The sequence below is a fragment of the Aotus nancymaae genome, unplaced genomic scaffold, assembly GCF_030222135.1.
Source record: "Aotus nancymaae isolate 86718 unplaced genomic scaffold, 86718_ANA_hifiasm-v0.15.2.pri h1tg000058l, whole genome shotgun sequence".
NCBI lineage: Eukaryota > Metazoa > Chordata > Mammalia > Primates > Aotidae > Aotus > Aotus nancymaae.
In genome coordinates, this window is record NW_026988472.1 from 6,858,349 (window position 1) to 6,885,140 (window position 26,792).

The 26,792-nt window shown below is 41.4% G+C and overlaps 2 long non-coding RNA genes and 1 other non-coding gene across 6 annotated transcripts in view; 1 reads left to right on the top strand and 2 right to left on the bottom strand.

Annotated features, from left to right (window-relative positions):
• LOC105734468 (uncharacterized) overlaps positions 1-26,792 on the bottom strand; it is an 81,989-nt gene that overhangs the window by 41,116 nt on the left and 14,081 nt on the right. For all 4 annotated transcript variants that reach the window (XR_010338149.1, XR_010338148.1, XR_010338147.1 and 1 more), the window contains one exon: positions 1,915-1,999. This is a non-coding gene — a long non-coding RNA (uncharacterized LOC105734468). The remainder of the gene's footprint in view (positions 1-1,914; positions 2,000-26,792) is intronic.
• Positions 2,653-2,714, bottom strand: LOC135269982 (U7 small nuclear RNA). Its single transcript, XR_010338212.1, has one exon. It is a non-coding gene; the product is annotated as a U7 small nuclear RNA (small nuclear RNA).
• On the top strand, positions 6,299-19,954 carry LOC135269895 (uncharacterized). The gene is made up of 2 exons (XR_010338150.1): positions 6,299-6,570; positions 19,767-19,954. It is a non-coding gene; the product is annotated as an uncharacterized LOC135269895 (long non-coding RNA).

Sequence of the window (26,792 nt, forward strand, 5' to 3'; positions counted from 1 at the left end):
GTATTGTTATATGGTTCATTCTTCTCCACTCAGTACTACGTGTCGAAGATCATCGTGTTGCCCTATGTACATCTAACTCACTGGCCTAAAGGTTAAGAGGTCCTCTTTGGAGTGCACCTGTCACTATTTCCCTGTGTAATCCCCTGGTGATGGACATGCAACATGCCTTCAACATTCCACTGTTGCAAACCACATCATAACGAACACTTTCCTACATGACCCTTTATGGACCTGTGTGAGAATTTCTTTGAAGGGCCCATGGGGATAGTGAATTTGACTACGAACTGCCACATTCATCTCTGGAATGGCTGCCAAAGTCCCTACTCTCAATGTATGAGGATCCCTATGTTCCCATATCCCCACTAAAGGAGTTGGCATGATTGAGCTTTTTAAAATTTTGTCTGTCTGTGAGATCTAAAGTGAAATCTCATTGTAGTTTTATTTTAGACTTTTCTGTTAATACATGTGAACATCTTTTATTACGCCTGTTAGCTTTTTGGGTTTTCCACTTCAGGAAATTGCTTGTTCATATCCTCTGTAGACCTGTTTGCAACTGGAGGCCCTGCTACCGTTTTTCCTCTCTATATGGGCTCCACTGATAATCCTAATCCTGTGGGAAGGCTGGACCCTACCCAGGGTTTTTACACAGCATACCAGGCTCTGTAGTGCCTTTCCATATGAATTTTAGGATCGGTTTATCAATTTCTTCAAAAAGACTGCTGAGATTTTAATAGGAATTACATTTAAACTATAGATCAATTTGGGGAGAACTGACATTATAACAACACTAAGTTTTCCAATGCATGAATGTTTTTCATTAATTTTACTCCTCTTTCTTTCAGCAATGTAAGTGTACAGGTCTTCCACATCTTTTGTCAGATTTATTCCTAAGTCACATTTTTAGACGTTACTGTAAATGGTATTTTAAAATTTTCTGTATCCAACTGTTCATTGTTAGTATGTAGATATACAACTAATTGTTGTATATTGATCTTATAACCTGCAACTTGCTGAACTCACTTATTAGTTCTAGTAGGGTTTTATTTTTGGTGGACACAGTCGGATTTTCTACATAGCTGATCACATTGTCTGTAAATACAGTTTTACTTCTTCCTTTCCAATTTGGATGCCTTTTGCTTCTTTTTCTTGCCTGACTGCACTGCCTAGAACCTTCAGTATAATGTTGAATAGAAGTGGTGAGAGTGGACATCTCTGTTTTGTTTCTGATCTTGGGGGGAAAGCACTCAGTTTTTATCACTAAATATAATGTTAGCTGTGGGTTATTTTGCAGATGCCCTGTATCAGATTGAAAAAGTTCCTTTCTATTTCTAGTTTGCCAAGAGGTGTTTGTTTTTTAAAATCAAGAATAGATGTTAGATGTTGTCAAATGCTTTTTCTGCATTTACTGCAATAATCACATGGATTTTCTTTTTTGGTTTGTTAATACATTGAATTACACGATTGTTTTTTTAAATTGTACTTTAGGTTCTGGGGTACATATGCAGATCATGCAGGATTATTGCATAGGTACATACATGGCAAGGTGGTTTGTTGCCTCCATCCCCCCGTTAACCTATATCTGGTACTTCTTCCCATATTATCCCTCCCTAACCTCCCCACCCCCCACTGCCTCTCCCCTAGTCCCCCTCCCAACAGACCCCAGTGTGTGATGCTCCCCTCCCTGTGTCCATGTGTTCTCATTGTTCAATACCCGCCTATGAGCATGATTGATTTTTTAATGTCAAGCCAATCCTGCATTCCTAGGATAAATTCCATTCCATTTTGTTATGATACATTATCCTTTTAATACATTATTGGATTTGATTTGATAAATTTTTGTTTAGAATTTTTGTATCTCTTGAGCTTTCCATTTTAATACTAATGGCTCCTCAAATTTGCCTCCCCACCACGCACCTGTTTTCCATATGACCCACTCCGCCTGCTCATATCCTCTGGACTGTGTCTGGGATGGTTACTGAGGCTGAGACTTTCCCCAAACCTAGGGAGGGCCAAAGAAAATTTAGAACAAAGATTTGAAAGCATTTTTTATGTGGTCAATCCTACCGCTGAGAATGTGAATCAACCCCTGGCAGCAGTCTTGCCCCTTAACAAAGGCGTGTCCCCAACCTGAAGAGCTATCTTCAAAACCTCTCAGTACCTGACAGGTTAGTTCCTAAGACAAAAGCATTATTAACTGCTTAGGAAATCCCCTGACCCTAGATTACCCCCTCTGTCACTGCTCCCCCATATGGCACTGCTCTGCTCCAAAAAGGAAATATCCAATTCTTCCCACTGAAGAATTCTATCCCATTCTGACTGCCTACTTGATAGCTCACACTCTAAGGGCCCAAATAACCCCTTCAAATTCCTGACTTTGTGCTTTTTTGTGGATGGCTTTTGTTTCCAAGATATTAGAGGAATACACAGGGCAGGATATATTCTTTTCCACATTGCACCATAGAAGCTCTTCTTCCTTCAATCCCCTCATTGCAAAAGTAACAATGGTAGTAATAGCAAACACATAAACAGTGCTTACTACATGCTGTGTATTATTCTAAATACTTTATGTAGGCTAACTCATTTAATACCCTCAATAATCCTATGAAGTGCATATTACTACTATCCCCATTTTTGTTTTATTTATTTTTTTAAGGGGGCTTTATGGCAAAACCCAGAAAGCCTGCTAGACAAATTCTAAAAGAGCTATAACACCACTATCCCCATTTTTACAAAAGAAACTACAGAAGATTGAGGTCAAGTGACTTGACCAGCTCTGGGATTTGAATCCAGGCAGTCTGGCTCGAGTCTACTGCACTATCATACTCGCAAGTGACAGAATTGTGGCACCGACCCATGTTTGCACACAGTAGAGGGGCCCCCTGCCCACCATTCATACAAATTCTAAGGCTTTAGAATATGTCATGCATGTGTTATCTCTGGTGCCTTTGGCCAAATCTGGTGTCAGTGAGTTTCTCACTGCTGCTGACAACCAAATACATATGTCTGGAAACAAAAATTATGTAGGGATGGGCGTGGTGGCTCATGCCTGTAACCCCAGCACTTTGGGAGGCCAAGGGGTGTGGATCATTTGAGGCCAGGAGTTTGAGACCAGCCTGACTGACATGGCGAAACCCTGTCTCTACTAAAAATATAAAAATTAGCTGGATGTGACGGCAGGCGCCTGTAGTTCCAGCTACATGGAGGGTGAGGCAGAAGAATCACTTAAACCCAGGAGGTGGAGGTTGAAGTGAGCTGAGATTGTGCCACTGCACTCCAGCCTGGGTGATAGAGTGAGCCTCCAAAAAAAAAAAATGCAGGGAAAAGAACACTTTAAAAAAAGACATTATTATATAATGTCATCAGAGCCACAAGAATAAAAGAAGAAAACAATGCATTCATGAAGCAAGATTAGGAAGCTATAAAAAGGAACATTTGCAAGACAACACCAACTAAAGAGATCTTAGAGTCATGCAATAATCAAAGGACCTTCAGAGCAGCCAGAGAAAAAGAACACCTACAAAAAAACAATTAGAGTAACAGTAGACTTTGCAACAGTAATCATGGAAACCAGACAAGAGTGTCATAACGTCCTCTTAGTGTCAGTGTTTAATATCCTTCTAAAAAGGTACTTTAGAACTGGGTACCTATCAAACCTATCTTAAGAAGAATAAAAGGAAAAAAAGGCATTTATAGATAAACACAGACTAAGACTTTCCAATTAAGTGATCTACACTAAAGGATTTTCTAAAGTTCTGTATATATTTCAAGAAGAAGAAAAATCACCATAGTTGAGGTAAAAGAAGAAAGGTGGGCAAATAAAAGGTAAATGAGTATTTAAATCTAAGCAAGCAATGTCTGCATAAAATAATGATATTGTTAGTGTAGTCCTTAATAAGGGAGGACAAAAACAGTAGACATAATAATATGTAAATTGGGAGACATTAAAGATTTATAAAGTCTGTGAATTGTTTGGGTGGGGAGTAGGTTTAACTTTGGAATTTAGGTTAAATATATATTGTAAGCTTTCAAGGCCAATTGCTAAAAAAAAAAAAAAAATCTTTGCTTTTTTTTTTTTTTTTTGAGACAGAGCCTTGCTCTGTCACCAGGCCAGACTGCAGGGAGTGGTGTGATCTCAGCTCACTGCAACCTCCACTTCTCGGGTTCAAGCGATTCTCCTGCCTCAGCCTCCTGAGTAGCTGGGACTACAGGCATGTGCCACCACGCCCAGCTAATTTTTGTATTTTTAGTAGAGACGGGGTTTCACCATGTTGGCCACGATGGTCTTGATCTCTTGACCTGATGACCCACCTGACTTGGCCTCCCAAAGTGCTGGGATTACAGGCGTGAGCCACCATGCCCGGCCTAAAAAAAAAATCTTTGGAGGGACTAACAAAAAAAACCCCACAAAATAGAAAAGGCACAAATAACATGAACAACATAAAAGATACAGCAAAACTTTTAAAATAAGAGAATATAATTAATTTGAAAACCTAGATGACTTGGACCAATTCCTAGAAAACTCATGTATTTATTGGATGAGATCACTATAACCTTAACCATTCAAGTACAGATGGCTAAAGATGCAAAAATCCTAAACAATTTATTAGCAAACCACATCCAGAATGAATAAGGTAAGATTTAATACAACATAAAAATGTTGAGTTTAATCCCAGAAATGCAAGAGCAGTTTAATATTAGAAAATTCCCCTAAGGGCTGGGTGCGGTGGCTCACGCCTGTAATCCCAGCACTTTGGGAGGCCGAGGCAGGAAGATCATGAGGTCAAGAGATCGGGACTATCCTGGCCAACATGGTGAAACCCCGTCTCTACTAAAAATACAAAAATTAGCTGGGCGTGGTGGCGCATGTCTGTAGTCCCAGCTACTCGGGAGGCTGAGGCAGGAGAATTGCTTGAACCTGGGAGGTGGAGGTTGCAGTAAGCTGAGATCGTGCCACTGTACTCCAGCCTAGTGACAGAGCAAGACTGTGTTCTCAAAAAAAAAAAAAAAAAAAAAAAAGTTCCCCTAAGAAGGTGATTCTATGACTCTGAGGGGGCAGTTTAGTCCTCTTTGATAGACTTAGAAAGAAGAGGAGGCTGAGGAAGAGGTAGGTCCCCAGGGGGAAGTGTCTTTGAAGAGGGCAGGATGGGGAGGGGCCTAGGATCTGTGAAGGCCCCCACCTTGCATATTATACACTACTATAATCATACACAAATGACTCTAAGCTAGGTACATTCACCTCATTTCACAAATGATACAACTAAGGCTGAACAAGGCCAGGAAATCCAACCAAGGTCACAACACTAGTAAGTAGCTGAGCTGCAATCCAAATCCAGGTTGGTCTGGATCTACAGCTCATGCTCTCACCACTATGCTGTTCTCCCTTTAATAGTGACAGTAGTAGGTGTTCAATAAATGGTGGCCCAGGGCCAGGTACTTTACATATGCTTTAATACCCACAACAACTGTCCCAGGTGGGCAGCCCCTTTTACTGATGAGGAAACTGATGCTCAAAGAGAATGGGTAACTTGGCTAAGGTCACACGACCAAGATGTGGGGCCTCCCTGCTTTAAAATTGGGCCTGCCAGACTCCACAATACACTTTTCCTGGATTAGTATGGGTGTGAATGCAGCTCAAGGGGAGATGAACCCCGGTATTGAGGACAGGATGAGCAGGTCCTGTCCATTCCCTGAAAAATGAGGGTTTCTACTCCACAACCAGTATCAGAAGTCAGAAAAACTCCTCTTCAGAGTATCTCCACATATGGGGCCAAGGGAGACCTCATAACCACCAGGACGGTGGGAGTAACCGGAACCCCATAGGAGGTCTAGAGGAAGCCAGTCACATAAACTTCAGAGTCTAGGCAAGGAAACCAGGGACATGGGAAGCTGATATGGACAAGCTTGTGGACAGTCATGTCACATCAACTTTCTATTAATTTTATGAATAGTTATCAGATTAGCATGTCAGGGAAGGTCCCAAACTCATGTCTGCATTTTAGTAGTCTCCTAGGATGGGGTCGTGGAAGGATAGACAAACTGTGAGTGTCATTAGGCTGGTTGGCACACACCACACTGCTTCTCATTTTTGGGCCTCTGCCCATGCTGTACCCTGTGTGTGATGATTTAATATTGAGTGTCAACTTGATTGAAGGATGCAAAGTCTTGTTCCTGGGTGTGTCTGTGAGGGTGCTGCCAAAGATTAACATTTGAGTCAGTGGACTGGGAGAGGCAGATCCACCCTCAATCTGGGTGGGTACCAACTAGTCAGCTGCCAGCACAGCTAGAATAAAGCAGGCAGAAGAACACGGAAGGACCTGACTTGCTAAGCCTTCCAGCCTTCATCTTTCTCCCATGCTGGATGCTACCTGCCCTTGAACATCAGACTCCAAGTTCTTCAGCTTTTGGACTCTTGGACTTACACCAGTGGTTCGCCAGGGACTCTCAGGCCTTCAGCCACAGACTGAAGGCTACGCTGTCGGCTTCCCTACTTTTGAGGTTTTAGGACTCAGACTGGCTTCCTTGATCCTCAGCTTGCAGACGGCCTATCATGGGACTTCACCTTGTGATCATGTGAGTCAATTCTCCTAATAAACTCCCCTTCATATAGACATCTATCCTATTAGTTCTGTCCCTTTAGAGAACCCTGACTAATACACCTTGCCTGGATTGCCCTCTCCTCCCTTTGTTCACCTAGAAGATTCCTACTCATCTTTTAAGATTTAGTTCATGTGCCATCTCTTCGAAGAAACCTTCCTTGGTCCCCTGAGCTGGGTTGTGTATTCCTTAGGGGCTCTCACAATCTATTCTACCCACCAGTGTTACTGCGCTGACTACACTGCCCTGAAATTATGGTTCTGTGTCTGGGAACACACCTCATTGATCTCTGTGTCTTCAGTGTACAGCACAAGGCCTGATACATAGTGGTCAAATTCTGCTCAACTGAACTGATAGCTAGTTGGATGGTTAAACTCAGTGTGCTAATCATTAATAAATTGATGTTGGCCTAGATAGGAAGGTCTCTAGTGGCATGCCACAGGGATCTAATTATACATGGCACTCTGTATAATTCTGATGGCATTCTGATGAAATTAGTGGGTGACAAAAACAGGAGAGTAGGTTACACATTAGACAACAGAATTAGTATACAGAGCCATGAGCAGGCAGAAACACTGGAGCCAGGCTAGGCCCCAGTAGGGTTAGGGGCAAAGTCAGCACTAAAACCCCACACAGCCTGTTGTCACTTTGACAATGAAAAAAACTCTTTTTAAGCGGTAACTTACCCTCCTATGGTGTCTCCCATTATAACAACACTTACTATGAGCCCAGCATCATACCACCTTCCATGCTATCCCCTGCACCAAGTACCACAGATAAAGTATAATGAGAGTCAGCTCTGCTTGGCCAGGGGACCAGGAAACAGTTCCTCACAGTGCAAGAGAAAGAGGGATGATAGCTAGGATTAGAAAGCGCAATGACAGTTGGGGTTTTGTTGTTCACCAGGTTAACAGGCAGCATGACAACACAGCAGTTTGAGAGCTATTTGAATAAGCAGGCCTGCCTTCAGGAGCCCTAGGATGTACAGCCAGTCAGAGAATACGGGGCTTTGCCACAATCCTACCAACTGAGAACTTGCTTCCCAAAAGAACCCAGGAGCTATCCTCACTGCTTCTTCACAGCCCCCACCCTTCTGAAAAATGACATCCAAGCTCCTTAGCATGGCATTAAAGGCCTTCATGCCTAGCCTACTCCTCAAGGCATTTATCTCTATCCTCCACATTAATCAATTAAGTCATTCATCCATTCATTCAGTTTATTTCACAAATATTTATTAAGAACTATGCACTGTTCTTTTTTGGCACTGGTGATACAGCAGTGAACAAAACAGAAGTCCCTGCTTTGTGGAGCTTACAGTCTACTGGGGAGAGACAAACACTAACCACAATATATAAAATATACCAGGCAGTGATCAGTGCTTTGTAGAAAAACATATATAAAGTAGGATAAAGAGATAGAAAATGCATGGGATGAGCAATTTTAGATATGTTGATTAGGAAATACTTCTCTAGGGAGGTGACATTTGAGCACACTGGAAGTACTAGGGCAACTCATCAGATTATTTGGGAGGAAGGGTGTTCCAGGCAGTGAGAAGAACAAGTACAAAGGCCTTGAAAAGGAAGGGCATCTAGCACGCTTGGGAAACAGCAGGGAGGCCAGTGTGGCTGGAGAAGAGTGAGTGATAGTGAGAGTGATAGGAGACAACGTTAAGAGAGGTATAGGAACTTTTGGGCCATGGTGAGGGCTTTGGCTTTTGTTGAGGGTGGTGGGAGCCATGGGAGAATTCTGAATAGTGAAAGGATATGATCTGACTTGGATTGTATAAAGAATTTCAGAGAAGAATAGTAATAGGTACTAGAACATTAAGCAAAAGAAAACAAAATACACAATTATTAGCTCCAAGGAAAATAAAAGGTTAAACAACAAGGGATATGTAATCAGAATATACTATGTAGTTTAGATGTGAACAATATTTACAATGTCATACTCATGCAAACAGTGACTACTGGTTGAACAAAAATTATATAAAATGTTTTAAAGAAGTAATAACAGATGTAATCACAAAGATGACAAAACAATAAGAGTCTATTAGGGATGACTAAGCAGATTAGCAAGTAAAATATATGAGATTTGTACAAATGAAAAATGTAACTTTTGAAATAAAAAACTCAATGGACAGATTAAAGAGCAGATTAGACATAGCTGAAGAAAGAATCAGTAAGCTGAAAGATATATCTAAAGAAATTATCCAGAATGAAGTGCAGAAAGGCAAGGAGATAGAAAATATCAGAGATGTTATGAGATATTGAAGACAGAATGAGGAGGTCCAAAATATGACTAACTGTATTCTGAGAAGGAAAAACTAGAAAAAATGAAAGAAAGGCAGTATTTGAAGAGATAATGGTAGAGAATTTCCCAGAAATTATGAAAAGCATGAATCTACCGAGCGATGAAGCATGATATTTCCAAAATATAATAAATAAAAAATAAATACATATGTAAACGTGTTAGAGTAAAACTGCAGGAACCCCTGCACATTCTACTCCACACACACACTCTTACTCACCAAAACAAAAACAAAACCAGCAATTAGTCTGATAGTCGACTTCTTAATAGCAATGAAGTAGACTTCTCGAAGCCAAAAGAGAATGGAACCATATCTTTCAGGTGTTGAGTAAAACTACCTGTAACAAACCATCTTCTAAGAATGAGGATAAAATAAAGACATTTACATATAAGAAAGACTGGAAGAATTTAACATCAAGAGACCCTTACTAAAAAAAAAAAAAAGCAAACAAAAAAAAAACCCTCTTAAACACTATCTTCATAATGAAAGAAAATAATCCCAGAAGGATGGTCTGAGATACAAGAATGTATGCATGTAAATCCAAACAAACACCGTCTATATAAAATAATACTGATAATGATGCATAATTGTGAGGTTAAAAAAAGGAACAAACTAACATATTTGAAAACAATAGTATGTGGTCAGGAGAGGAATGACTAGAGTTGAAGGTTTCTAAGCTTCCTGCATTCTTCAAGAAGGGGACGAAAACACTGTTTAACTTTAGACTTTATAAGTTAAACACATATGGAAAATATCAAGAATAACCACAGAAAGAATAGAAAAAGAAATTTTAAAAATAGGGAGAAAAAAATTAAGAAAACAAATCTCAAAACTAAAAATGCAGATGAGAAAAAAGAAAATGAAGCATAGAAAAGGTGGTAAACAGAAATAAAAAAGTATGATGGCAGAAACGAGCCCAAATATATCACAGTAAATGTAAACAGACTAAACTTGCCAATTAAAAGAGATCATCAGATTAGATTTCTTTAAAGGTCCAGTTATATGTTGTTTCCTAGAGATATAATTAAAGCATAACAGCATGAAAATGCTCAAAAGTAAAAGGATGGAAAATTATATACCACACAAATCCCAACAAGAAAAGCTTGTGTTATTACATTAATATAAAATAGGTTTCAAAGAAAAATGCATTACCAGGAATAGAGAGGATCATTATGTATTTATCATGAAGATATAACAATTCTTAATTTGAATATTCCTAATGAAATACCCTCAATATATAAAGCAAGAAACGAGACAGAATTACAGGGAGAAATTGCCAAATCCACCATCACAGTTGAATATTAACACATCTCTTTCAATTATTGGTAGATCATGACCAAAAAAATCAGTATAGATAAGTAAAAGTTGAACAGTTGACAAACTTGATAATAGACATATGTAGATCTCTGTATTCAACAATTAGAGAACACATATTCTTATAAATTAGCACATAGGAAGCATTCGAAAATATTGGTCATACTAAGCCATAAAACAAGTCTAAAAAATTTCAGAGTTATTATCACACAAACCACATCTTCTGACCATAATGCAATTAAGATAGATTTCAATAACAAAGAGATAAATTTTTAAATCCCCAAACATTTGGAAATCTACATTTCTATATAACTTACAGGTCAAAGAAGTAACTTTGATGGAAATGAAGAACTCATAACTGAACAATAATGAAAATACTACATATCTAAACTTGTGGAGAAGCAGTATTTAGATGGAAATTATATCCTTAAATACAAAAATTAGAAAATGGTCAAGAATAAAAATTAATTAGCTCAATGTCCAGTTAAAGAAATTAGAAAAAGAACAACAGAATAAACCCAAAAAATGTAGACGGAAGGAGATCAAAAAAGATAAGAGCAGAAATTAAAGAAATAGAAAACAAAGATACGATAGAGAGGAGCAACAAAGCCAAAAGTTGGTTCTTTGAAAAGACTAATAAAATAGATAAACCTCTGGTGAGATTGATTAAGAAAAAAAGTGAGAAAGCACAAATAACCAATATTAGTAATGAAAAAGGAGACATCGTTACAGTTTATATACAGCAGAGAATAAAAAGGAAACTTTATGCCAATGAATTTGAAAATGTAGACAAAATAGACCAACTCCTAGAAAACCGTATCTTATCAAAATCGACTCAAGAAGAAAAGGAAATCCTCAACAGTTCCATAGCTACTAAAGGAAATACAGTAGTAGTTAAAACTCTTCCTGCCAAAACAAACAAACAAAAAATAGGAGGCAGACTCTTCCACTTGTTATGTGGATTACAGGTAGGTGAAGAGATATTGATTCCCTCAGCCCTAGAAGTGTCTGGGCAGGACCTGAGGCAGTGGAGACCCTAGGCAGACCACTTCTCTCTATGCTGACAAATCCCTCTGCAGTTCCTGCAGGTGGTGAGCACAAATAAGTAGCATCCAACTCTGCAGTAAATGCTAAGCAGGGCCAAGAAGGTGCTCTATCACTCGGACAGCCTCTTCAGTAGCGAGCTCCTGTAGTCTTCTGCTCATTGAGGACAAGGGACCTGTGGAGCTGCTGGAGGAGTCTGTGTTCCAGTTTCCAAGAAACACCACGCACAGCCCAAGTTGTGACTGGCTGGGATGGGGCTGGGTGCAGGGAGACCAAGGAGGGGCTTCTAGAGGGTGTAGCTCCAGGTAGAAACCCTGAAACTCTGTCTTCCCGAGTATCAGATACTTTTATCCGTTTGCAGCTGATGAGCCCTTTTAATGGTATCCAAGCTAGCTGCAGGGTGATGGTTCTAATAATGATGCATGTTCTGCAAATAAGAGCTTCATTATTATTTTGAAATTGTTAATATGAAAGCGTTAACTGGATTTGAAATCTATTCACATCACCATGAGAAGTTTTAACAATATACTTGTCAGTGAAACAAAAAGAAAAGCTGTTAGATATAATTCCAATTGTTAAACATCTTTGAAACATTTAAAAATTGGCTTTAAATATTTTATCACCTACTTATACAAAGAAAGACGTTTATGGATAGCAACTGTTAGGAATTTGAAGAATGCATCATTAAAAAGTCTTGCTCAGGATTTGTGTGTAGCCATTTCAAGCATAAAGCCTTATAAAATAAACATGGAAGCAAATTTCAACCTTCTCATTTACAATTTTTGAAAAGATTCTAATTTAAAAGTTTAATATTAACTCAATATTAGAAAGGAAAACACTAGACCAAGATGGTTTTACAGGAATTCTACCAAAACAATCATTCCAAAGTTATACAGCATCTTCCAGAATATTGTAAAAGAAGGAGCACTCCGACTCATTCTATACCAGCAGAACCTTAATGCCAAAAGCCAATAAGAAAAGTCTGAGAAAGGAAAAGTAAAGACCAATTTTATTCATGGACACAGCTGCAAAATTCTAAACTTTTGTTTACCAATCTGAGTCCAGCACTATATAAAAAAATAAAAGGCCATGACTAAGTTGTGTTTATACAAGAAATGCAAAGATGGTCTAACATGAGGAAAATCTATAAATTCATTTACCACATATCAGATTACTGGAGAAAAAAACATAATCATCCTAAGAAACAGAAAAGGCATTTGGTAAAAATTCAACACCCTTTCATGATTAATAAAAGCCTCTCAGTACACAGTAATAAGATGGAACTTGTTTAGTCTGATAAAACCTGTGGGAAATCTATAGCAAATACAGTATCATTCTTAATAGGGAAAAGTTAGTGGTGTTTCCTCTAAAATTCACAAGACATGGATGCATGCTGTCATCACTGTACTAAATGTCCTGGTCATCTCAGTATGACAAGAAAAATAAAGGTATTATCATTGGAAAGGAAAAGACAAAACTGTCATTATTTATCGTTGATATGGTTGTCACTATAGAAAACATAAAAGAATATACAGACACCTTAAAAGGAACCAGGGCTCCTTGGAGAAATGGTTGATTCCAGGACTAAGGGAGGAAAATACAAGATGAGTCTGGAGCATCTCCTTGTGCTGGCAAGCAAAGCAGTGCTCAAAACCAAAGGATGGGAGTATGTGAAACGGACACAGGAGCCAACCTGCAAGAGTCTCCAGTGGCCAAAACAGGACTGTTTTGGCAACAAAAGAATACAGTATTAGATTTATAACTCAAAATTTTAAATAAATATGCATGAGTTCATACGGATATAAATAAGTGACTGAATAAATAAAGAATAAGAGACAAAGCTTTACAGAAGAATTACAAATTATATATAGAGATATACCCCCTTCCAGGAACTGCAGCTCAATTCTTCCCATCTCCTTGAGGGTGGGCTAGATTCTTCCAAAGAACAGACTATGAAAAGGGAAAAGCAGCCACTTGCCAGGGGAAAAACCTGGCAAACACCACTTTAACCAAGGGATGAAGGTTCACAAAACCAGGGATGCCAAGTGGATACCAGTACCTCCGATAACAATCTGATAAGAAAGGCATTTAAACTCTGGTGTTCTTTCCAAAAACAACCCCAGTGTAAATATGAGCAAAACTTCAGACAAACAGAAATTGAGGAACATTCAACAGTATTCCTTAAAACTGTTAGCTCATAAAAAACAAGAACATTCTCAACTTAACGGACTTAAAAAAACAAACAAACAAAAAAAAAAAACAAACCACAACAGACTGAGAAACTGTCACAGACCAGGGGACACTATGGAGACATGACAACTAAATGCAATGTGATATTTTGAACTGGATCCTGGAAAAAAAAAACAAAACACTAGTGAAAAAACTGATAACTCCATGCAAAGTCTGATGTTTAGGTAACCGTAATATACTAATGTTGCTTTCTTAGTTTTGATGAATGTACTACAGTGAGGAATATACAGGAACTCTCTGTATATCTCTTAATTAACTTTTCTGTAACTCTAAAACTATTCCAAAATAAAAACTTGCTTAAAAACAAGTGTAGGGCCAGGCATGGTGACTCACTCCTGTAATCCCAGCACTTTGGGAGGCCAAGGTAAGAGGTTCACCTGAGGTCAGGAGTTCGAGACCAGCCTGGCCAACATCGTAAAACCTCGTCTCTACTAAAAATACAAAAACTTAGCCGGGTATGGTGGCACGTGCCTGTAATCCCAGCTACTGGGGAGGCTGAGGTAGGAGAATCACTAGAACCTGGGAGGCAGAGATTGCAGTGAGCTGAGATTGCACCACTGCACTCCAGCCTGGGTGACAGAGCAAGACTGAACGTCAAAAAAAAAAAAAAAAAAAAAAACAAAACTGTAATAAGGCAAATGGTTATAATACTAATATACAAAAGCCAACTTCATTTCTATATGCCTGCAAAAGATATTAAAAATACAATAAAAAGATTCCACTTATAACAGCAGCAAACCCATAAAGTACCGATAAATAAATCTAACACAAGATATGTAGCCCTTATGCAGAAAAATATAAAGCTCTGCCAGCCGGGCACAGTGGCTCACGCCTGTAATCCCAGCACTTTGGGAGGCTGAGGCAGGTGGATCACGAGGTCAGGAGTTCAAGACCAGCCTGTCCAAGATGGTGAAACCCCGTCCCTACTAAAAATACAAAAATTAGCCAGGCGTGGTGGTGGGTGCCTGTAATCCCAGTTGCTCAGGAGACTGAGGCAAAGAATTGCTCAAACCCAGAAGGTGGAGGTTGCAGTGAGCTGAAATCATGCCACTGCACTCCAGACTGGACAAAAGAGTGAGACTCTATCACAAAAAAAGAAAAAAAAAAAAAGCTCTGCCAAAAGACATTTAAGAATTTATTTACAATAGAGAGCTATGTCATGCTCTTAGTGAGGAAGACTCAACACCATAAACATATCGATTCTCTTCAAAATGATCTACAGATTCATTGCAATTCCAACCTTTTTGTAGAATATGACAAGCTGATTTTGAAATGTGTTTTTTTTTTTTTTTTTTTTAAAAAAGGAGGGGCCAGGCGTGGTGGCCCCTACCTGTAATCCCAGCACTTTGGGAGGCCAAGGCGGGAGGATCACTTGAGGCCAGAAGTTCAAGACCAGCCTGGGCAACATGGTAAAACCCTGTATCTACAAAAAATAGGAAAATTAGCTGGGTGTGGTGGCATGCCCCTATAGTCCCAGTTACTTGGAGACTGAGGTGGGAGGACTGCTTGAGCCCTAAAAGGTTGAGGTTGCAGTGAGCTGACTGCACCACTGCACTCCAGCCTGTGTGACAGAGCAAGATCCTGCCTCAAATAACTAATTAATAAAATAAAATAACAAAGGGGGGTTGGGCGAGGTGGCTCATACCTGTCATCCCAGCACTTTGGGAGTCCAAGATGGGTGGATGGCTTGAGCTCAGGCATCCAAGGCCAGCCTGGTTAACATGGGGAGACCGTCTCTACCAAAAATACAACAACTAGCTGGGCATGATGGCGTGCACCTGTAGTCTCAGCTACCCAGGAGGCTGAGGTGGGAGAACTGCTTGAGTCCAGGAGGTCAAAGCTGATATGAGCCAAGACCACACCACTGTACTCCAGCCTGGGTGACAGGGCAAAAACCTATCTCTAAATAAATAAATAAATTTAAACAACAAAGGGCTGAGAATATATGATACTTCTGATGAAAAATGAGATGGGAAGATTTTGCTTTACCAAATATCAAGATTTATTATGAAGGCAAGGTAATTAAGGCAGTATAGTACTGGTTCTGGAACATAAGGTTGGCCAATAGCAAAGAGAGGCCAGAAACAGATCTATATGGATATGGAACTTTGATGCTCCAGGCCAGAGGTGGCTTCTCAGATTATTATGTTATCCATATGGAAAATAATAAAACCAGCTCCCTACTTTATACCACACAAAAACCAATTCCATTTGGACTTAAATGTGAAAGGCAAACTTTAGAAACTTTTAATAAAGAACATGTTTATGACTGTAGGTTAGAGAAGACAAAAAAAATTGCTGGCTATAATACAGAAAAGATAGATTTGTTCAACTCAAAAATAAGACTAGCTTGGGCAAAAGGGAGACCCTGTCTCTACAAAAAAATTTAAAAAATTAGCCAGGTATGGCTAATTTACAGGCATGGCACATGCCTGTAGACCCAGCTACTTGGGAGGTAGGAGGATCACCTGAGCCCAGGGAGGTCAAGGTTGCAGTCAGCTGTGATCCCACCACTGCACTCCAGCCTGGGTGACAGAGTGAGATCCCGTCTCAAAAAAAAAAAAATTAAAAATAAGAATTTCTGTTCATGCAAAGACACCATTAAAAAAGCTTCAAAATTACATAAGCTATTCAACACACACAACTGACCAATGATGAGGATCCACATAAAGAATGCCCACAAATCAATAAAAAATGATTTAGGCACAGTGATACACATCCATAACCCTAGCTACTTGGGAGACTGAGGCAGGAGGATCCTTTGAGCCTAGGAGTTCCAGACCAGTCTGGGCAATGTAGTGAGAACTCATCTCAAAAAAAAAAAAAAGATTTAATCTTTTTTTTTTTTTTTGAGATGGAGTTTCACTCTTGTTACCCAGGCTGGAGTGCAATGGCGCGATCTCGGCTCACCGCAACCTCCGCCTCCTGGGTTCAGGCAATTCTCCTGCCTCAGCCTCCTGGGTAGCTGGGATTACAGGCACGCGCCACCATGCCCAGCTAATTTTTTTGTATTAGTAGAGACGGGGTTTCACCATGTTGACCAGGATGGTCTCGATCTCTTGACCTCGTGATCCACCCGCCTCAGCCTCCCAAAGTGCTGGGATTACAGGCTTGAGCCACCATGCCCGGCCAAAAGATTTAATTTTTAAGACAGAGTCTGGTTCTGCCACCTAGGCTGGTGTGCAGTAGCATGATGTCAGCTCACTGCAGCCACCACCTCTTAGGCTCAAGCCATCCTCCCACCTCAGCTTCCCAAGTAGCTGGGACCACAGGCAGGCACCACAACACCCAGCTAATTTTTGTATTTTTTGTAGAGATGGGGTTTCGTCATGTTGCCCAGGCTAGTTTTAAATTCCTGGACTCAAGCGATCTGCTTGCCTTGGCCTCCCTAAGTGCTAGGATTACAGGCATGAGCCATTGTACCCAGCCAAAAAAATTTTAATGTGCTAAAGATATTAATAGTCCTTTCACAGAAGAGGAAACGTGTGGCTAAGGACCATGAAAAAATGCTCGACCACATTAATGACTAGGAAAATGCTAATATGTCCCCAGTGAAATATCATTTTACACTCAGCATAATAACAAAAATTAAAGAGGACAATATCAAGTGTATGAAGATGTGGATCAATGGGATCTCTTATACATTTCTGAAAGTAGTATAAATTGGTACCATCAGTTTCGCATAATCCTGTCAAGTTGAACTTTTGGATGTTCTATTAACCAACAATTCCATTCCTAGGTCTGTATACCTTAGAAAAATGGGTGTGCGTGTGTCCCAGGAGACATGCCTAAGAATGCTCATAGTAGCAATGTCCATAAGAGCAAAAAGCTGGAAATGACCCAAATGTCCAACAACAGATGAATGGACAATTTGTCTTATGGTCACCCAAGGGTTGTACAGCACTGAGAATGAACAAACTCTAGCTACATGCAACAACATAGGTGAATCTTAGAAACGTAGATTTCAATGAAAACAGTTAAGTCTCAGAAGACCACATACAGAGCTAGGTGTGGTGGATCATGCCTGTAATCCCAGCACTTTGGGAGGCCGAGGCAGGTAGATCACCTGAGGTCAGGAGTTCAAGACCAGCCTGTCCAATGTGGTGAAACCCCGACTCTACTAAAAATACAAAATTAGCTGGGTGTGGTGATGCATGTCTGTAATCCCAGCTACTCGGGAGGTTGAGGCAGAATTGCTTGAACCCAGGAGGCAGAGGATGCAGTAAGCCAAGATCATACCACTGCACTCCAGCTTGGATGACAAGTGAAACTCTGTCTCAAAAAAAAAAAAAAAAAAAAGACCACATACGGTATGATACTATTTTTACAAGGCTCACAACTGAGTCAAATAAACAATGTATTGGTTAAGCATTGTTTAACAATACAAAAAAATTTAACAATACCACAAATACAAAAAAAAATTCCATATATCAAAAAGGGCAAGTGAACGTTAAGCACAAGACTTAGGAAAGTAGTGATTTTAGGAGTGGAGTGGTAGGGTGAGGAATGGAACAGAAAATGACACATGGGTAGATGCTATCATTAACGTTCTTGGGTGGGGTTGAGCTCTTGGGTTTTCATTATATTATTATAACTCATGTGTATAATGTATATACTCTGGAGGTTTTCTGTTTTTGAGACGGAGTCTCGCTGCATCCCCCAAGCTGGAGTGCAGTGGCGTGATCTCGGCTCCCTGCAACCTCCGCCTCTTGGGTTCAAGTGATTCTCCTGACTCAGCCTTCCAAGTAGCTGAGATTACAGGCGCCCGCCACCACACCTAGCTAATTTTTATACTTTTAGTAGAGACAGGATTTCACCATGTTGGCCAGGCTGGTCTTGAACTCCTGACTTCAAGTAATCCGCCCACCTTGGCCTCCCAAAGTCCTGGGATTACAGGTGTGAGCCATCGCATTCTGACCATCCTTTTATCATGTATCTAATATATGTTATATGAACAAATGGCAAATAGGAAAAGAGTAGAGAAAGTGAGGAATGAAAACTCTTTGAAGAGTTTTGCTGTTAGGGGAATTGAGAAATTAAGTCATAACTGCAAGGGCATGTGAGATGAAAAGGATTTAAGGGTTTGTTTTTTTTTTTTTTAAAGACAGGAGTAACAGTAGATAGATGGAATGGTAGAGCAAGGACTTTGATGAACTCACTTTCCCTCTAAAACAGTGAAAAGATACAAATAAACTCAAATCAACCATTTTAGACTCTGGCAATTAACCAAAGCCACAGAACGAAATGAAAATCATCTATCCAAAGAAACTATTGAATCTTGGTAAGCCAGTGGGGTCTATGACATTTCACTTGTGTTCCCATCCTCCCTCTCTGTCCCTCCCTAGCTCAGTGGTACAGGATCCAAAAGGTGATCAAATTCCAGACAACAGAGAAATCTGACCACTTAGAGAATTTTACAGGAAATCCTAGAGAATGAGACAACCATAGGAAACTTTGAAAAGCTCTGACATATTCCTAGGGATCTAAAGGGCTATGCACATACTCAAGGCTATGTGCATGCCAAGGAAAGAGCTGGGACAAGAGAGGACCCAAGCCACTCACTTCTGGCTGACTGCAGGCCCTGTGCAAGCAGAAAGTGAAAGCTAAGGCTATCTCGTATATTGGCTGGACTTTGAATGCTGCAGAATATTCAGGAGACTGGAGAGACCAATGGGTGAAACAGAAGGATTTTATTAAGGTGGTCACTGGCTCAGTGGATTAGCATCCCAAGGCTGAGCAAAGGACAAAGAAAATGGAGTACTTTTTATACATCCAGGATGATGTAGCAGCTAACAGGTTCACAGAAGCCAGAAAAAAGAACAGTTAATCTGTAACATGTCCTGTGAGGTATGCAACATTTGAAAAACAACATTTTGAGAAACACATTGTACATTCTTTGGGTGTTATCTTGCCCTGTGATCTTGCAGCTGGTCAGCAAGAAAAACAGGAGTCTTGAGATGCCTGGGAACTTTGCTGAGAATGTGGGGAGAATAAATAAGGTATGTTTTACAGGGAGTTAGTTAATTTTAAGCGGAGTTGGGGGTTAGGTTTTATATTGAACACAACACAGTTAACTTTATTTCATTATGCAGCAATTACAGACTACCATTGTTATTACTTAATTTCCCTCTTTATGAAGGCAATGCTTTCTTACACAGCATCCTCTTGGCAAGGGGTGAAAGACGTACAGGCAAGGCATTTAAGGATATATTCTGACCAATCACTGGCTGACCATCAAATTATATTTATTTACCAGGTGTGACCCCTAGGAATCCAAGCTTAAAAAGAAAAACAAGAACTGAAAAGAAAAAAAGCTGCTAGCAGACAACTCAGAGACCACATAATGCAGGGGGAGATGGAATCCACAAAATGAATTCAGAAAAGTCACTGAACAAATAAACAGCAACAAGAAAAACAACTATGACAACAACAAAAACAAAAACAGATCAACAAGAAACCCTGGGAGTCCAGATGGCAGCAAGATGGCAGAGTAGGACTTTCCAGGGCTCGTCCCCCAACAGAAACATCAATTTGAAAAACAATCCATACACGAAAATACTTCCTGAGAGCTAAGGAAACCAGGTGAGAGTTTACGGCACCTGGTGTAGCACAGAAATAAGAAAAGATACAAGGAAGAAGGTAGATAAGACAGTTCCACATATCAATGCCATACCTCCCCTAACCCCAGGCAGCACAGTGAGAAGAGAGATACTTTGTCTTCTAGGAAGAGGAAGGAGGTGAGCACTGGGCTGTCCCTTGGACCCCAACACCAGGTCTGCCCCAGTCAAACCCAGTGCCGGGCAGGCACCTACAGCCCAAGCCTCTAGGCTGGTACTTGCAGACTAAGCCTCCAGGCCTGCCCCAGCACCAGACTAGATTCCACTGCCTCTCACTCCAGGCCTGCCTGGCAGTCTCAGACTCTGGAGTCACCCCAGTGCCAGGTCAGCCCCCACAGACTCAGGTACCAGGTTTCTTCCAGGGAGAGACCAACCCAGGTGGCCGTGGGTCCCAGATCACCCTCAGCATGGGGCTGGCCCCCATGGCCCAAGATTTCAGGCCCACCCTGCCACCAGGCCAGTCCCTGAAGCACTAGGCCAGCCCCTACAGCACTAGTCATCAGGCCAGCACCTGCAGACCCAGCATCCAACAAGACCCTGCGGACACAGGCTCCCGGCCCATCCAGTGCCAGGCCCCAGGGCATGTGGTCCCAGGCTCCAGGACTACCTTAGGTTCCAGCCCAACCCAGAACCAGGTCGACCTACACAATCCTAGGCTGCAGGCCTGCCCTAGCACCAGGAGAGCACTTCTAGATTCAAGTACCAGGCTGGCACCTGCAGACACAGACTCTGGGCCTGTCCAGTGGCAGGCTGTTCTCTGTGGCCCCACCCTTCAGGCTGGTCCCTGCAGCTCCATGCTCCAACAGACCCAGGGTCCAGGTACATCCCAGTAGATCCCCGTGCTAGCAAATCCAGGCTCCACACTTGCCCCAGCACCACACAGTTCCCAGGCTTGAGGCTGGTCCTCATGGACCCAGGCTCCAGCTGACCCAGAGTTCAGGCTCACCCTAGTAATCTCTGGTGCCAAACCAACCCCTGTGCACTGAGGCTCCAGGACCACCCTTGCAGACTGAGGATCCAGGCCAGCCTCCATGGACCCAGAACCAAGGCTTGACACTGCAGATTTAGGCTCCAGGTCTGCCTGAGCACCACTTCAGCCCCTGTGGACCCAGACATGAAAATGGCTCCCACAGATCCAGGAACCAGCTGTGTCCTTGTGGACCTAGGCTCCAGGCCCATCTCCACATACCCAATGAACAGGTCCATCTGTTTGGATCCAGGCTCCACGCCAAGCCCCATAGACCCAGACGTTGGTCCACCCACCTGCTGACCCAGACACCAGACTAGCATGCCTGAGGACTCCATCAGCAAGCCCACCCACAGAACATGCCAGATGATCAGTCCAGGATCTCTGGACAGGCTGACTGGTGAGGGGCTTTCCCAGACAAAGCCAGTCTGCAAAGACCAGAATGAGTCTTCACTTCTTCAGATGTGCAGACACCAATGCACAGCCACAAGGATCGAGAACAATCAGGGAGGCAAAGCACAGTGGTTCATGCCAATAATCCCAAGCACTCTGGGAGGCCGAGGTGGGCAGATTGCTTGAGCCCAGGAGTTTGAGACTAGCCTGGGGAACACAGTGAGACTCTGTCTCTATTTTTTAAGGAAAAAAAATTTAACCTGGCGTGGTGGCTCACGCCTATAATCCCAGCACTTTGGGAGGCTGAGGCAGGTGGATCGCTTGAGCTCAGGAGTTCAAGACCAGCCTGGGCAACATGGCGAAACCCCATCTCTACAAAAAATTAGCTGGATGTAGTAGTGCACATCTGTGGTCCCAGCTACTTGAAAGGCTGAGGCAGGAGGATCGCTTGAAACCGGGAAGCAGAGGTTGCAGTGAGCCAAGATCATGCCACTGCACTCCAGCCTGGGTGACAGAGGGAGACTCTGTCTCAAAAAAAAATTTTTTTTAAAAAATAAAAACGATCGGCTGGGTGCAGGGGCTCACACCTGTAATCCCAGCACTTTGGGAGGCTGAGGCGGGTGGATCACTTGAGGTCAGAAGTTTGAAACCAGCCTGGCCAACATGGTGAAATCCTGTCTCTACTAAAAATACAAAAATTAGCCAGGTGGTGCATGCCTGTAATCCCAGCTACTTGGGAGGCTGAGGCACGAGAATACCTTGAACCTGGGAGGCAGAAGTTGCAATGAGCTGAGACTGCGCCACTGCACTCCAGCCTGGGTGGTGATAGAATGAGATTCTGCCTCAAAAAAAAAAAAAAAAAAGAACAATCAGGGAAAGGAAAGGGAAACACAACACCACCAAAGGAACAAAAGAAAGTACCAGTAACTGACCCTAAAAAGAGGAGATTTATGAACTGGCTTACAAAGAATTCAAAATAATTATATAAAGGAAGCTCAGAACTTCAAGAAAATATACAGAAACGATTCAATAATATCATGAAAAAAATGACTAAAATGAAACATTTAACAGAGATTGAAATTATTTCAAAAATTAAGGGGGTTTTGTTTGTTTTTTGTGTTTTCTGCTGTAGGCTTAGTTGGTTGCTGTTGAAATGGGCAAGTTCATGAAACCTGGGAAAGTGGTGCTGGTCCTGGCTGAATGCTTCTCTAGACACAAAGCTGTTACCATGAAGAACGCTGATAAGGGCACCTCAACCTTCCCCTACAGCCATGCTCTGGTGGCTGGAACTGACTGCTATCCCTGCAAATGACAGCTGCCCATGGGCAAGAAGAAGCTTGCCAAGATAAAGTCTTGTTAAAGTCCATAATTATAATCATCTCAGGCTCACAAGATACTCTGTGGATATCCCTTGAGTGGGATATCCCACTCAGAACTGACCAAGCAGAAAAAATAATCTGTGAACCTGAAGACAGATTATTTGAAAATAAACAGTCATAGGAGGAAAAAAAGAATGAGAAGGAAATAAGACAGCTTATGGGATTTATAGGATAGCTTCAAAAGAGCAAATTTTTGAATTATAGAATTCATGAAGGAGAAGACAAAGACAAAGGAACAGAAAGTTTACTTTAAAAAGTAATAACAGAAGGCTTTCCAAGTTTGGAGAAAGATACAAATATCCAGGCATAGGTCAAAGTTTTACAATCAAATTAAATGCAAACAAGACTATACAAAAACATATAATCAAACCATCAAAAATCAAGGACAAGGAGAAGATCCTTGAAAGCATCAAGAGAAAAGAAGAAGAGACAACAGATGCTGGAGAGGATGTGGAGAACACTATTACACTGTTGGTGGGAGTGTAAATAGTTCAACCATTGTGGAAGACAGTGTGGCGATTCCTCAAGGACCTAGAAATAGAAATTCCATTTGACCCAGCAATCCCATTACTGGGTATATATCCAAAGGATTATAAATCGTTCTACTATAAGGACACATGCACACGAATGTTCACTGCAGCACTGTTTACAATAGCAAAGACCTGGAATCAACCCAAATGCCCACTGATGATAGACTGGACAGGGAAAATGTGGCACATACACACCATGGAATACTATGCAGCCATAAAAAATAATGAGTTCGAGTCCTTTGTAGGGACACAGATGAACCTGGAAACCATCATTCTCAGCAAACTGACACAAGAACAGAAAATCAAACACTGCATGTTCTCACTCATAGGTGGGTGTTGAACAATGAGAACACACGGACACAGGGAGGGAAGCCTCACACACTGGGGTCTGTCGGGGGGGAAATAGGGGAGGGACAGCAGGGGGTGGGGAGTTGGGGAGAAAGAGCATGGGGAGAAATGCCAGATATAGGTGATGGGGAGGAAGGCAGCAAATCACACTGCCATGTGTGTACCTATGCAACAATCTTGCATGTTCTTCACATGTACCCCAAAACCTAAAATGCAATTTAAAAAAAAGAGAGAAAAGAAGCAAATAACAGGTACAGGACTTCTAATAAGGCTAGCAGCTGATTTCTCAGCAGAGACCTTATAGGCCATGAAAAAGTAAAATCATGTATTCAGTGTGCTGAAAGAAAAAACTTCCAACCAAGAAGACTGTACCAGCTAAGCCGCCCTTCAGAAATGAAGGAGAAGAAAAGTCATTATACAAAAAAGACACTTACACGTGCATGTTTATAGCAGCACAATTCACAACTGCAAAAACATGGAACCAGCCCAAATGCACATCAGTTAAGGAGTAGATAAGGTAAGTGTGGTATGTGTGTGCACACACACCCCACGGAATACTATTCAGCCATAAAAAGGAATGAAATAATGGCATTTGCAGCAACCTGGATGGAATTGGAGATCATCATTTTAAGTGAAGTAACTGAGGAATGGAAAACCAAACATTGTATGTTCTCACTCATAAGTGGAAGCTAAGCTATGAGGATGCAAAGGCATAAGAATGATACAATGGACTTTGGGGACTTGGGGGAAAGAGTGGGAGCAGGGTGAGGGATAAAAGGCTACACCTTGGGTATAGTGTATACTGCTCGGGTGATAGGTACACCAAAATCTCAGAAATCACCACTAAAGAATTTACTCATGTAATCAACCACCACCTGTTCCCCCAAAACCAACTGAAATACAAAAAATAATTAAAAAACAAGAAATGAAGGGGAGACAAAAGACTTTCCAAGACAAACAAAAGCTGAGGGAGTTCATTGCCACCAGATCTGTCTTACAAGAAATGCTAAAGCTAGCTTGTCCAACCTGCCTCATTTTGTTGTTGTTGTTATTCTGTCTTGTTTTGTTTTAAGCTTTCAGAAGCCTGAAGCCATGGTTTTTAGTTTCTGTCTCTAGTGATAAGCAGTAAAGGAAGGGGCTTTATTGGCTCAACCAGAAACAGAAACTAAGAACCTATGACTGTTTTCTCTCCCTTGGACACCCCTGTGCTAATTTTTCAAGCTGCAAGAAAAGGATGCTAATTAGTAACACGAAAAGATATGAATATAAAACTCACTGGTAAAAGTAAGTATACAGTCAAATTCAAAATACTATAATACTGTAATAGTGTATAGACTGCTTATACATATAGTATAAAGGTTAAGAGGTAAAATTATTAAAATAATATCTACAATAATTTGTTAACAGATACACATTATAAAAAGACATAAATCGGGCCAGGCGCCGTGGCTCATGCCTGTAATCCCAGCACTTGGGAAGTCCAGGTGGGTGGATCATGAGGTCAGGAGATTGAGACTATCCTGGCCAACACAGTGAAACCCTGTCTCTACTAAAAATACCAAAAGTGGCCGGGCGTGGTGACGTGCACCTGTAGTCCCAGCTACTCGGGAGGCTGAGGCAGGAGAATTGCTTGAACCCAGGAGGCAGAGGTTGCAGTGAGCTGAGATTGCATCACTGCATTCCAGCCTGGCAACAGAGCAAAACTCTGTCTCAAAACAAAAACAAAACAACTCAGAACAAATAAATTCAGTAAAGTTGCAGGATATAAAATCAACATACAAAAATCAGTAGCATTTCTATACACTAACAACAAACTATCTGAAAAATAAATCAAGAAAGCAATCCCATTTACAATAGCTATAGAAAAAAAGTAAAATACTTAGGAATAAATTTAATCAAGGAGGTAAAAGACCTGTACCCTAAAAACAGTAAGACATTGATGAATGAAACTGAAGACGATACAAATACATGGAAAGATACCCTGTGGTCACGAATTGGAAAAATATTGTGAAAATGTCCATACTACTCCAAGTGATCTACAAATTTAATGCAATCCCTACAAAAATTCCATGATGGCTGGGCATGGTGGCTCACATCTGTAATCCCAGCACTTTGGGAGGCAGAGGTGGGCAGATCACCTGAGGTCAGGAGGGAGACCAGCCTGACAAACATGGAGAAACCCCACCTCTACTAAAAATGCAAAATTAGCTGGGCGTGGTGGTACATGCCTGTAATCCCAGCTACTTGGGAGGCTGAGACAGGAGAATCACTTGAACCTGGGAGGCGGAGGTTGCAATGAGCCGAGATCAAGCCATTGCACTCCAGCCTGGGCAACAAAAGCAAAACTCTGTCTCAAAAAAAAAAAATTCCATGACGTTTTTTTACAGAAAAAGGAAAAACAATACTAAAATTTGTATAAACCACAAAAGACACCAAATGGTTAAAGTAATCTTGAGCAAAAAGAACAAAGCCGGTAATACCAGCACTTTGGGAGGCCAAAGTGAAAGGACTGCTTGAATCTAGGAGTCTGAGACCAGCCTGGGCAACACAGTGAGACCTGTCTCTACAAAAAAAATTAAAAATTAGCTGGATGTGGTGGTGTGCACCTGTAGTCCTACGTACTTGGGAGGCTGAGGTGGGAGGATTGCTTGAGCCCAAGAGTTCGTGGCTGCAGTGAGCTATGATCACAACGCTGTGCTCCAGCCTGGGTTACAGATCAACATCCTGTCTCAAAAAAACAAAAGGAGGCCATGCACAGTGGCTCATGCCTGTAATTCCAGCACTTTGGGAGGCTGAGGCGGGGGGATCACCTGAGGTCCGTAGTTCCAGACCAGCCTGGCCAACATGGTGAAACCCCATCTCTAGTAAAAATACAAAAATTAGCCAGGCATGCTGGTGGGTGCTTGTAATCCCAGCTACTTAGGAGACTGAGGCAGGAGAATCGCTTGAACCCAGGAGGTGGAGGTTGCAGTGAGCTGAGATTGTGCCACTGCACTCCAGCCTGGATGACAGAGCGAGACTCCATCTCAAACAAACAAACAAATAAAA